Source organism: Hibiscus syriacus, unplaced genomic scaffold, assembly GCF_006381635.1.
Source record: "Hibiscus syriacus cultivar Baekdansim isolate YM2019G1 unplaced genomic scaffold, ASM638163v2 tig00110264_pilon, whole genome shotgun sequence".
Lineage (NCBI taxonomy): Eukaryota > Viridiplantae > Streptophyta > Magnoliopsida > Malvales > Malvaceae > Hibiscus > Hibiscus syriacus.
In genome coordinates this window covers 67904-82503 of record NW_024062653.1, presented here as the reverse complement: position 1 = coordinate 82503, position 14600 = coordinate 67904, and the positions used below count along the sequence as shown (strand labels likewise).

Sequence of the window (14600 nt, the reverse complement as noted above, 5' to 3'; positions counted from 1 at the left end):
AAGTAATGAGGAAAAAAAGAAAAAAAGAATGTGAAATATGCAAGAATGCATGATGCATGAAATGTTCAAGGCATTGATCCAAAAATGTGTCTGTTATTATAAATAATCCTTATTGGGGACAAAAGTGTTATTTCTTAAGAGACAAAAAATATCTTAAAGGTATATTCTTCTGAACAGCTCCTGACAAGTTGACTCGTCTTCTGCCTTCACCTGTCACTGGTTGAATACCTTATCGAACCGTTCCGACCATCTGAGTTGCTTTTTGTATTTGTCCCAAGAAGTCTCGAATGATTACATCTATGGTTTTTACTATCTGTTGAGTTTGTTCCCTAACGAAAACACCATTAGATCCCTCCATCGATAGGAACTATCCGAAGTTTATTTGCTTGTTTCTTGAATTCTTCAACGATGGCCTCTAGTTTCAGCTATCGCTTTGCCTTGTTCTTGTTGTTTTTGAAGGGACTCCCCAGGTCGACCTTTTTCTCGTCTGCCCCTGCAACCTTTGCCAGCTCAAAAAGTTGACCTTTGGTGTGCTCAAAGTAAATCTCGGTCCATTCTGAGTCCTTTACAATGCAGCAGAGTGGCATATGTGGGTACCACGTCTTCTTGGTTGAATTGTCTTGCAGATTGTCTCCCTGACCATAATCAGACCTCTGCGTTTTTCACCTCTTGTATTACAAACCCTTTGTCCATTAATACAAATTATTTAGGTTTAACAAACACGTTTTTTGTGGATCAACACCTCTTTTGAATGATGCAAATGCTGAAAATAAAATGAAAGATAACAAACAAGAAAAGAATTAGTGAGGTAAGGATAAAATTCAAAACAATAATGAAAATAAAAAGTCTACCCCACATGATATCTACCCTCCATGCTTATTATTCCTACTCGGACATGATCTTTATCCCGCATGTTAATTTTGAACCAGTCCTAACCGAATAAATTTATAGTTCACATGCTTTGAACAGAAAATAAAGCAGGAAATAATCTTAAAACAGCCTAGGGTTTGAAATAAGGTTTGGGGTGGGCTCTAATTCCTTGTAGTCTCCCGGTTTAGGTTCGAAAAAGGGTACCCGAGTTCTCCTTGCCGGTGCCCCCTTGGGCTTGCCAGACCCTTACTCCTAAGCCCATTACAAGCTCATGTGGACTAAGTTAAACTCGAGAGGATACACTTTTTTATGCCCGCACGGTGAATAAATTCACACGAAGACATAAGGTATACGAATCCCGAAGGTTACTTGCTAGGCCCGCAAGGAGAATAAATTCTCACGAAGGTTTCGCTTTCACCCCCACTTAAAAAGGGTCTAGAGCTCGGGTATAGAGCATTTAATGGAAAAAGTTAAAAATCTGAAATCATTAAAAAACGTTAGTACAACTATTTATTTGAAAAAAATAATCAAAGATAAATAAAAAAATTGAATAATTAAATTAAAATTTAAACTTACAATTTTTGCTTAAAAAGACAACCGAAAATTAATTCGGCCTGACTCACTTACCTGTTCCCAGCAGAGTTGCCAAGCTGTCGCGACCGTGTTTCAGTTGAGCCTGGAATTGGGCTTCGACATGAATAATTGGGTTAAAGTCGCCATCGATCATTTTAAAACATTTAGGTGGATCGGACACCTTCTTATCTGATCTGCGTTTTACTAGAAATATGTTGGGTTCAGGAGTCGGTTACGGTCAATGAAGGATTAACACCCTTGAACCGCCCTTTCGGTACCAATTAATTTATCGGTTGTCTTTAATTGTGAAAATTAAAATTAAAATTGAATTTTAAAACATTCGATTTGAATTACTTACCTTCAATTGATTAAAATTACTACTGAAAAAAAAAACAAAAATATGTTAGATAGTAAAATAAAAGAAATATCGAATAAAAATTACTTAAATAAAAAGAAAAATAAATAAATAACTAAATCAAAGAAGGAGAAAAAAGTGTTAAAAATGTTAAAAAAACGTAACAAAATAAAAAAATGTTAAATTTTATAAGGAAGAAAAAAATAATATAAAATAAAATAGAAAAAAAATTAAAAAAGAAAAAAAGAAAAAACAGAAAAAACAGAAATGAAATAAAAAAGTTAAATAATAATAATAATAATAAAATAAGGGTTGGGGACTAAATAATAATTAAACCTAAACCTTCATACCAAATCAATGACCAAAATATAGAAATAGAAATATGAAGGGCTCAAACACACAAATATTCCTTTCCATTTTGAACCGAAACAACATCTTACAAACCTAGAAGGACCAAAAGGAGATTATCTCCTTGAAGGCTTGAAAACACGGGTATAGGAGGCTAAAACGGCATAGTTTTGTTTTCAATCAATATATATATAAGTTTCAAAGGCCAAAATGACCCAACCCTTTTCATTTTTCACCTCATTTCAAAATTGAAGAGAGAGAGAGTGTGTGATAACTCTCTCAACGTCTCCTTATTCAGCCGAAATCCAACCATCATCCGGTGGCCTCCCCCCCGCCGCCTCTGGCGACCGGAAAAAATTCCAAGCACACCGAAATGTTCCCCTCTACACCCCCAACAACAATCTAAAGCCAAAATCCCCAAAAACACCACGAATCGACGTAGATCTAGGAAAAATCGTTCGAGTTTTTTTTACCTTTTTCGGATGCTTTTCGTTTCGTTTTTCCGATGACTTCTTCGGTTTGGTTGCTTCTTGTCTTGCTCAGCTTTCAGTTTTTTGCGTATTTGTTTTGGTTTTATGTTGTGGGGCTTCGGCCTTTGGTTATTGTTTCAATCTGTTTTTTGTTGTGTGTTAGTTCTCGATTGTTCGTTTCTGTGATGTTCTTGTGGCTCGATGATGGTATTGTTTGGTTATGGCTCTCGATGATGCTTCCCCCCTTCACCGATGATTCGGTGCGGTATTTATATAGCCCCGATGTGGCTGTTTTCGGCTACTTTTAGGGTCGATCCCGGATATTCCGGGGTTGTTCTCGGTGATCTCGATTGGTTCAGTTCGAGTAGCTTCGATTTTTATGCTGCACATCGTTGAAATCTTCGGCCGACCAATGGCTTTCGATCTTTTGGAACCCTTGATCTCGACCGTTGGATTAGGTCAGATCCAACGGTCCAAGATCGGTTGCGTCGTGATGATTATTCGAGGGTTAAACAAACACTAAATTCCTTGCAATGTTCACTGTTGATCCCCATCTCGATCTAACAGTCCCCTATTGTGCGGCGCTAGGCACACACGTGAAACCCTAGACTGTTGCTGGGCTGGTTCAGGCCCAGTTCTTGGACTGCTTGGACCCTAATTTTGGACCTGAAAAGAAAAAATGAGTAATAAATAAAATATAAAAATATAAAATAAAATATATATAAATAAAAAAAGAAAGAACATTTTAAAAACTATATACTATCTATGCTTTTAAAAATTATTTTCAAAACCATATAATATATATGTTTTCAAATAATATTTTAAAACTATATATTATATATATTTTTAAAAATGTTTTCAAAATTATATATTATATAGTTTTCAAAATGTTTTAAAAACTATATATTATATATATTTTCCAAATTTTTTTAAAAACCATATATTATATATATTTTAAAATGTTTTTTTAAAAAACCATATATTATATAAGTTTTCAAAATGTTTTTTAAAAACTATATATTATATATATGTTTCCAAAATGTTTTAAAAAACTATATAATATATATGTTTTCAAAATACTTTCAAAAACCATATATTATATATCTATTTCAAAAATCATTTGCAAACTATATAATATATATATATAATAAAATAAAAAAATATACGGACAAAAACGAGTGTCTACAGTTCTAACAAGTTGTATCATCCCTTTATCATGTTAAATCATTAAGATATATCGTATTTAGAATTTTTTTAAGCGATAACAATGTTGCGATAAACCTGCTCTCTTAATTCTGGATTCAACGCATAGATTTGTAATGCTATAAATTATACGGTACCTTTGAATTAGAATAATGAGTTGAATTTTTAATGTTGCGAATGTGTTTTCACCTCAATTATGTTGTCTCTTCAATTGCTTAGGGTTTCAATTTTTTTATTATTATATGTTTCACAATCCATTAATATTCTCATTGGATTCAATTGTTGAGTATTGAATTTAAGGTTACTGCCGTGTTTGATTTCATGCAAATTCTTTTTATGTGATATCGTATTATAATGTATGCAATGTTTCATGTGTCGTATGTTTGATGAACTAAACAAGGTCCAATTTGTCTTCCTTTTCATTGCTTACGCGTTTGCTTATGTTTTATTCAATTTTTTCTTAAAGTCTGCTCATAACATAAATCTTATAATTTGACACTTACAATGTTCCAAATCCAACATTATTCAATTTTATCTTAGTTGAAAAAATAAAAGATTTTCCCATAGAGTTCAAGCCAACTGACTTGAAACTCTATTTCATGGATTCTTATCACTAAACCAGTAGCTTCTTGATTATTATTTTTTAAGATGTTTCGGAATATAATAATTATATTGAGTTTAATTAACTATAGTCGAGATGAATTAGATCATAGATCCGAACTATTCACTTTAAATAAGGGACATCGAGTTCTTTTATTTCTGAACCAACAAGAGTAGGTTATTCAATTTTGATTACGATATGAAATAATTATACCAAATTTTATATCTATAATTGATTGATTAGTTATTCAGAATCAGGAATGCCTGTCAAAGACAGCAACGTGGGTAACTTATCTTATGAAATAGGACAAGAGTAAAATAAGCTAATACATGGTCAATAAGATACTAGTTTTTTTTTTTTGTGTCTTTTTGACATTATGCCTGAGACTAAACTTTATGTTCTAAAACTCTTGTTTTTCTTTAAATAATCATAGAATTTATAACGCTTGTTTCGGCGAAAAGAAATACGTGATATATACACAATTACAGATACACAAAATAATGCTGATTTCAATGACTAATGTGGACAGAAAGTTGAGGGACCAAATTATGAGAAGTTCAGGGACTAAAAGTTCCTTCTCTCTTTTTTTAGTCATATAATGATTTGGGTTTGTTTGAACAAGTCTATTGGTCTATGGTATGAATTAGTTAAGATGGATCACTAAGGCATTGGCTAAATGCTAGAAACATGAAAAGAGAAAAAGCCTTGGAAAACAAGAAAAAATGATGAGTTGGGCAAAATGAATTTGTTATTGTATTGTTTTGAAAAATAGATAGGTGAACAACAAACGCTCAAGGAACAATGAACAAAGTTGGTAAATGTTTGTTGCCGACTTTTCATCATCTTTATTACATAATTAAGACAATAAAGCAATAAATTTTAAAAAGTAAGGTCGCTATAAGCAATGAAATTGATGGATGAGCTGAAGCTAATAAATCTTGCTTTTTTTTTTCATTTTCTTTGGTGGTGGTTATTGGTGGGTTTGAATCCATCATTTTCAGACATATTCTGTAAGAAAATGTCAGACATCCAATAAAATGTGATTCTATTCTATATAACACCTTGATTCAATAGTTCAAAATATTAAATGTCGAAAACTAGAAAAAGCGCAACTCACATGACACATTTTTATTGTGATTAAAAAATATAATGTTAACCAACAACCAGTTGGTCTAGTGGGATGAGGCACTAAGTCCTTTAAGTAAGGTTAGGGGTTCGAATTCTGGTGTTGCGGATGGAGCAAACTGGGTTGGGAGGGTCGCCTTTGCCTCCGCAGTACCCGGTCTGGATTAGTCGGTCAATAGATTGGATACCAGTGATTAATTCAAAAAATTTATTTAATGTTAAAATTAGTTTCTAATATTTATTTGAATGATCTTTTTTAGTTTTATTTCTTTTAGTGTTTAACCTTAAATGTTTTAATTTTTGGTTAAAATGACCACTCTCTTAGATGAAAACAATTAGTTGACTAATGATTAACATATATGATTGAGATGACATTTTTATATGTGTTTAATTGTTGACGTGAAACATGTCATGTCATCATCGTAGGTGACGTAGCATGTGACACATCAACAATTTATCGTATGTGAAAATTTCATGTCAATAACATACGTTAACCATTAGTCAACTAACGATTTTCAATAGCTGGGGTCATTTTGATAAAAGATTGATATGTTGAGGGCTAAAGTGCTCCAAAAAAATAAGGACTAAAATGATTATCTGAACAAAAGTTAAAGGGCTAATTTTGATATTGTACCTAAAAATTCAAACTATCATGCAAATACTACATATGCAACCTCGTAGTAGCATAGTAGACAAATAAGCTAAACAATCCAGAAGAATTATTAGATATTAACTTAAATTTTAATTAAAAATTAAATTAAATTTTGTTTTCATTTTATCAATAGAGTTGGTTCAAGTGATAAGTATTTTGATATCGCTTAAGCAATGTCTTAGGTTCGAATCTTTGTGTATACAGAAAATCCTCGCCTGAAAACTCACACACCAAAGCCAGATCTACGAGACATGTTGATCCGAATTAGTCAGGACTAAAGATGGTGGAGTGGCAACGAACCAAAACAAACTTATAGGTTGTTTTGCAAAATTGATTTGAATACATCCACAAACAATCACAAAAATGAATTTAACCATCAAAAGATCACCGGAAATCACAAATCAAATACGAACCAAAGAGGTAGGCGAACAACATGCTATAAGATAAATGAAACGTGCCACAAGAGTAGAGTAAAGTGTGTCACAAGAGTAGAGTTAAAACATGCAAAAATAACAGATGAACATGCGTAAAATATAAAAAAAAAATCAAACGAAATAAATTTTTATTAAAAAATAAAAAATTGAATAAAAATAACAAACAAAAGAGGAATATAAGAAAACTATGAAAAAAGAAAAAGATGAATACCCAACTCATACGTTCCCCCTCTTTTGCATAAACGAATGACAAAGGAAGAAGAAAAAAAAACTCTCCTCTTTTCCCCTTTCATATTCGGTCCATAGCCCCAATCTATTTAGAAAATGACTTTTCTTATATTTCTTTATTTTAGTTTAATTCATATATAACAATGTCCAAGGTGTTGAGCTAAGAACGTATGTGTGATATATGTACAACGTGTAGTTTCACTGATAAAAAAATATGATTTTGTAAATATGTGAAGTAGAGCAATTGTATCTATAAAGTATACGTATCTTATTAAAAAGATTATAGCAATTCTAAATAGATACTATCTTTTAATCATCACATATTATTAAAAAAAATCCTACTTACTCCAAAATGGAGTATTTAGGCTAAAGATTTGGTCCAATGAAATGAATTGTTTTAAAAGTTTAATACCTAATCATTGATATTTTATTGAATTCCTTATCCAATCAAATATATTTCATTACAATCATAGATAATCGTATGCTTGTATTATTAAAAAAAACTTGATCTATAGTAACTTATTTTAATGCGTTAATAACCCTGTAATACCCCAAATATCGGGTCGATGACCATAATGAAAGGATTTAAAATTTGGTGGATTTAACTGAATAAAGGGTAAAGTACAAGAAAGGAATTAAGAAATTTGGCTAAGAATAATTATTAAGAATGGAAGAATGGAGGGCCAATTTAGTCTTTTAAATAGAATGAATTTAATATTTTTTAAAAGGGGATATTTAATAAGTTTGGTAAGGAGAAATGGGAAAAAGCTGGTAAGAACTTGGTTTTCTTCTCCTTCTTCCCGTGTTACCATTTTCCCCATAGCTAAATGTAAGACTTCATCTAACTAGTTTTTCCTTTCGTTTTTGGTTTGGTCTAGAAACCTTAAGTGACGTGGAAGCTTAAGAATGGTTTAAAGAGGATTAAAACTAAGAGATGAATGATTTATTTGAGATTGAAGAAAATGAGTTTTTGAGTTATATGTTAAGATATGAGTTTTTATAGAGGTTTACAAGTATATTTGACTTGTCAAAGATGTAAATAAGAGATTAGAAGCCTTGAAAGTGATTAAAAATATGTATGAAAAAGTAGGGTGATTCTTAGTTTGAGATATTCTTTAGAGATTTTAGATGTTATAAGAAGCTAAATGGAGGAAAGTTAGTTGGGTTAAGTGATGATAAGTTTAAGGGTATTGTTGGAGGTAAAAGTAAGAGAATTTAACGAAATTTGTGTAAAAATCGAAATAAAAAATGAAAATTCTAGGTAAGGGTATCGGTACAAGAAGAATAGTATCGATACTATAGGTTTAAATTTGAAGAAATACGATGAACATTATCGATACTGATGCAAGTAGTATCGATATTGTTGAGGTTATTGATACTAATAGGAAGGTATCGATACTATGAATTCCAGAATGCAAAAATGGTATCGATACTGAAAGGGAGTATCGATATCATAGTATATAAGTATCGATAACATAGTAGGGATATCGATACTATTGAGCCTGGAATTGTAAGATAGGATAAATTTTTAATAGAATTTGAAAATAATAGTATTTTTAAGTATTATTAAAGGAATAATTGTTAGAAAGTATACTAACATTTGGATGGTATGTGTAATTATGGATGCTTGTGTAGATCATAACCAAGCTCCAGAGTCAAGCAAGAAAAAGGGCAAAGATAAAGTTGTCGAATAGCTGGACATCCTTAAAGCATATTAGTGTGGCATATCAGGTGAGTGCATTTATTGTACTTATATGAAAGGAGGAAGACTCGCGATGAATCAACCTCGAATGTTTTGTTAAATGTATGTTTTATAGCATTTTGGTATATTTTCATAATGTGTATGGGAATGATATTATGAATAAGTTTTAGATTATGAACTGCTCTAAAATGAATGGATGAATAGTGATGTTGTTCAATGGTTACCGATGTTGCCAAAATAAATGTCTAAATCTGTGAATTGGACTTAAAAGCCCATTGTATGTATATTGAGAGTCATAGGTGTATTTCGGCATAAAAGGTGCCACTAATGAAAGTTATCGATTGATTTTGTTTAATGTATAACGGTGCATTTTCGGCATAAAAGGTGTCACCTATGGTATTCATAAAAGGTGAATTGCCATTTTGACATACTTCGTGTATGAAAGTTATCGATCGATTTTGTTTAATGCATAACAGTGCATTTTCGGCATAAAAGGTGTCACTCATGGTATTCATAAAAGATGAATAACCATTTCGGCACTTCGGTGCAATGCATGTACCTTACATTCTCATTTGACATACATTGGGTAAAATACAGGATAATTAGGAAAATATACAGAAAGATAAGTATGATAGGCATACTAAGAATAGCTTCGATGACTATAGGAAAGAAACTTGGTTTGATAAAATGATTTTAATTATTCTTATGAATTATACGATTTAGTTCGTATTTCGATAGCCATAATATACTTATGTATAAATTGCAGTTCCTTTACATTATTATGACTCACTAAGTAAATACTTAGCGTGTGTTGATTTCACGCATAGGTAGGAGCAAAGACTAGCCGAGTAAGGACTGCAGCAGAGATCATCAATCCAAGATTGACAAATCAGTAACTTTAGGACAATTATGTCTACTTTTGATAATTAGATGGCATGTATTTGAACTTACGAAAATGCTCTGAAATGTATTAAAGTTATAATTTTTTTAATATGTTACAAAGAATGTTTTATTATTATATTAAAATGTTTTATTTTATTTTCGAAACAAAATTTTATGGGTTTTACAAATAAATATATGTTTTTAAAAGTCATATGACACTTGTGACTTGTGTACGGAAACATATACAAGAAATGGGTGTTACAAACCCCTCATATTCCATGCTTAGTTGCTTACATTCTTTAGTTTAAATTTCATAGAAATTAACTTCAAAATATTATATGAAAATTAGTTGTAACTTGGACTCATAAGTAAATAATATTTTTTGTGTAAACCCTAATAAAAATAAAAATTATCGAATTTTAGTGTACTATTAAAATACACTTAAAATTTAGTAAAATTCCACGGCATAAATCATGAAAAAGATAAAAATAAAAATAGTAAAACATATAAAAAAAATAGAATTGTGGTAGACATGACTAAAGTGTTTATTCAATATATATATAGGTGTGATCATTAAGTCAAGTGAATATATTCAATTTTTATATATAAATAATAGTTAGAGAAAACAACAATTGCTTGAAGGAATTAAGCCAGTTACGTTTATCTTTTGTAGATCATAATCAGCAATTGCAATTAAGCCAAACGATTCCAATTGATTTTTACAATCTTTTGTAAATCAGTTTTATAAACATTAGGTTTTATTTTTACATTTTGGAGATAGATAGAATGCAAATGAACATAACTTTCCATAAACTATTCGTATAACGCTCATTCATGTACTTAAGTTAAATGAATAAGTCTGGACGAAGTTTTTTATGTTTGTTTATTTATTAACGAATATGAACAAAACTTTTTGTTCATTTATTAAACAAACGAACAGGAGTAGAAGTACACTCAATTCATTTATGTTCACGAATAAACGAATAAGTTCGTTTATAATCTCATTTATCCAATTCTATTTTTTCTTTCATTTTTTTCTTTACATTTTAAATATTGGTGCAAGTAAAGACTAGATTGAACACGGGTTGAACTTTGAAGTTCAAATTGTCAAGCTTAAAGAACTCAAGGACTAAAGGCACAATTTCACCATTTCTAAATACATAAACCCACATGTTTACAATAGGTATGGAATAGCACACTTGCTTTGGTGGAAAAGAGAATAGAAAACAACTATAGGTAAATTTAAACCATCATAAAACACAGGAAGGCTTTCATGGCTCCGGCTTGCTACCTTTTAACCGCATTGGCTGAAGAGCCTTCTGATTTGCCTCGCCACAAAATTGAATGAATGGCCAAGATCCATGGAAACAAATCCTCTCTATTTCCTGTCCACAAGCACATCAATGGAACAATTTATAATAACGCAAGGAAAACAACTTTTTGCAGGGAAAAATATGTCCACGGTGAAATGATACCGAGTAACCGAACCCTCTACTTTTCCATGTAAACATGAGTCTCTTTGATATTGCCGGTTTTGTACAAAATCAATATGAAAAAAAAAAACTGTAGAATTGGAATCATAATAAGAGGTCATGTAACATCGGTTTCAGGTCTCGATCAAACACGTAAATATTATCAAATTCAAACTGACCTTCCACTCTTTGCTGATGGGGGAATTAGGCCTCTCTTCTCTAACCTTTTAAATCTATCTCTTGCAAGTGTAGCACAACCCTTTATGCAACATAATAATAATAATAAAAAAACATGGAATCAGTCAACTTGTATTACCCAACAGTAAAATTAAAAAATAAAAATTGTATACCTTAAGCTTGCGAAGAGATCCAGTAAACTCTTCAGATAAGAGAACTTGTGGAGGAGCAGGCTGGAATCTGGAAATTATGAACAATATAGATCAACCAGGTGTCTTCCTAATTCCTTAAAATGTTGAGAAACTACTGCATTATATTCAGATCACTCAATGCATCAAGTGAAATCAAACATACAAATTGAAAGAAAAAAAATAACTTGAAAGAGTGCAAAAGATTTAATTTTATATATCAAATAAGTTTTGAAATTTTGATCATTGCCATTAAAATCACCAATATACAGTTAATTAATTATGCTCATTATATATTGGAAAAATAGATGACAAGTGAGAACTTATAAAAAGCAGTTGCATACTTGTATTTGCCCAGGGTTGGTGGACAAGCCTTGAGTCTTTCTTGTTTAACTATGGCCCTTCGAATATGTTTATTTTGCTTCTCCTCACCCTCTTTGGCTATTTATTGTAAGATATCTGGTATGCTGCATCCAAAAGATAATAAAACATACATCCTCAGCACGTAACTAATAGTCACATTAGAGACAGCTAAATGTACTTGTCAATGTCTTTTGTAAGCTCCTCTTTCTTTTTGTCTTCAGCTTCTCTTTTTTGAATCTCTTTCCTTCTAGCTCTCTTATTTAACTCAACTCGAGTCACCCTCTTTGTCTTGAGAGGCCAGCAGCATGATAGAAGCAGAATCAATATATAGATCAAGAATTCATGATAAAATTAAATATGAATTCCTTAAGTGTGAGGGTAATCCCACAAGCTAGCGATCCACATACAAAAGCTAGTTTGAGATTGTTGTAAAGTAAAAAAAAAAAAGGGGCTAGCAGCCTGCGGCTAAAATGGTCTAAGGTGGCTGCCTAACTTTGTTTGAATTAAAAACGGGAAAAATGCATTTTAGTCCCTGCATACTTTAGGATATTTATAAGATTAGTCCTTAAGCTTCAACTATAAATACCCTAACTCATTTAGCTTCAAAATCATCCCCAAATCATTCTAGCTCTCTCTCAAGTATTTTTTGTAAACACCTGTAAAATTTCTCCCTTTAGTAAAAGATCTACAGCCAGGGATTTAAATAGCGTTAGCGGTCATGTTTTCGGTCGCGTCACGTTTATCGCGGTTGCGGATATTACGGATGCCATCGCGGTCACTGCGGGTGTCGCAGTCGTGAATTTTTTTAAATTTCACACACTTATCTTAAAATATAATAACAATAATTATAATTATAAGGAATCGTTTTTAATGATTTTTAGAATGTTTTCTAAGCGAAAGTGACATATTTAAAGAACATAAAATGGAATTAAAATAAAATTGTAAAATTTAAATATTAGAAATTTTGATTACTCAAAATATGACTAAATTAAATGAAAATTAAACTTTACAATCTAAATTAAGAATTAAATTATAAAATTTGAAAAGGTGAGAGATGTTAAAATTATAATTAGGATATTATAAATTTTATTTTAAAAAATATGAGGTGGTAGTGGGCCAGCAGTGGCCTTAAAAATACCCAAATCACAACCTTCATCTTCATATCCTTATCAAAATTTCTTTACAGTTTCACAAAACAAACGTTTCATTGTTTAACATTCACTCACAAACCCAGAACTAAGTTTCCTGCTCCCCTGCTTTCATTTCCTGCAAGATCCAGTCAGATGACCACGAAGATTCCTCCTGGTACTGCTTCGTTTCCTTGGGTATAACCCCTTTCTTCCTTTTACTTTCTTTTTCCTCTTTCATCCGTAGAAATTTCAGGTCGTCGTTGGAAGAAAAGAACACACAATTTTCTTCTTCTAATTTCTAAACCTAGATCTAGTTTCTTTCAACCGTAGAAATTTCTGGTCTTTTTGATTGATTTTTGTTTTTGTTTTTGTTTTGCAATAACGGTGGGATAACGCTTATAGCGTCCCGTTATCGACGCTTCCCACCGTAACCCGTTAAATTGCAGGCGTGATAGACCGTTTTTTATGTGAATCTGTTACCCACCGCTAAAATCATCAATACCGATTTCGGACGGCGACGCTACAGCGAAATTACGGCCGCTATAGTATTTTCGGTCCGCTATTTAAAACCCTGTCTGCAGCAGTTCGAAGACGTAGGCATAATTGGCTGAACTCCGTTATCAATTTTATTTTTCCGCTTTTATTTCGCATTCTCACTAATCTGGTTATAGGGAAATTACTCGTACTCATTTATTTCCCAACAACTGGCATCAGAGCTTTTGGTGGTGAATTTTGTCGGTTTTTCTGTGATGTTACTATTTATTACTATTCACGTGAATAGTGAATCCCGTGAATAGTAAAAAAAATTCGACGATACGAATTTGTCGACGGAGGTGTTTTAATACATGGTGGTTCGCAAAAATTGTCAGAAACGATCCAAACGAAGCCAGATTCGAGTGGAAGCGATGGCTGCAGACGAAGGGAAGGTAAAAATTGAAAAGTTCGATGGTGCGGACTTTGGCTTTTGGAAGATGCAGATTGAAGATTTTCAGTACCAGAAAAATCTATATCAATCTCTCTCATTAAAGTAACCAGAGGGCATGAAGAATGAAGACTGGGCTCTTCTCGACAGACAAGCCCTCGGAGTTATCTGACTGACGTTATCCCATAATGTTGCTTTCAACATAGAAAAAGAAAAGACCATGGCGGGTCTTATGGCGGCTCTCTCCAGTATGTATGAGAAACCATCGGCCTCAAACAAAGTTCACTTGATGAGGCGAATATTCAATTTGTGGATGGCAGAAGGGGCATCAGTGGCTCAACACCTAAATGAACTCAACACAATCACAACCCAGTTGAGTTATGTGGAAATTGAATTCGATGATGAAGTTTGAGCTTTAATTCTCTTATCAGCTCTACCAGGCAGTTGGAATGCTATTGTTACAACAATCAGCAGCTCGTCGGGAAACAACAAATTAAAATTCAACGATGTTCGAGATCTGGTATTGAGTGAAGAAATTCGACGGAGAGAATCGGGTGAAGCATCAACCTCCTCAGCCTTGCACACGGAGTCTAGAGGGAGAACTTCAGAAAGAAATTCAAATCGTGGCAGATCCAAATCTAGAACGGGAAAATCAAGAATAGGAAAGAAAGATTTTACCTGTTATAATTGTGGCAAGAATGGTTACTTTAAAAGAGATTGTCGAGCACTGAAGAAAGATACCGGCGCACATGAAGCCAACATGACAGAGGAGACAGGTGATTCCATGATTTTAAGCATCAACAGTCCGATTGAATCATGGATTTTGGATTCAGGGGCATCTTTCCACTCCACCCCATGCCAAGAAATCATGGAGAATTATATCAATGGTGATTTTGGGAAGGTTC

At 32.4% G+C, this 14600-nt stretch overlaps 1 long non-coding RNA gene across 1 annotated transcript; it reads right to left on the bottom strand.

Annotated features, from left to right (window-relative positions):
* Window positions 1–10714: 10714 nt before the first annotated feature.
* Window positions 10715–11736, bottom strand: LOC120115468. The gene is made up of 4 exons (XR_005515484.1): window positions 11625–11736; window positions 11266–11332; window positions 11095–11174; window positions 10715–10828 (listed from the first exon to the last, which is right to left on the bottom strand). It is a non-coding gene; the product is annotated as an uncharacterized LOC120115468 (long non-coding RNA).
* Between the last annotated feature and the right edge of the window lie 2864 nt (window positions 11737–14600).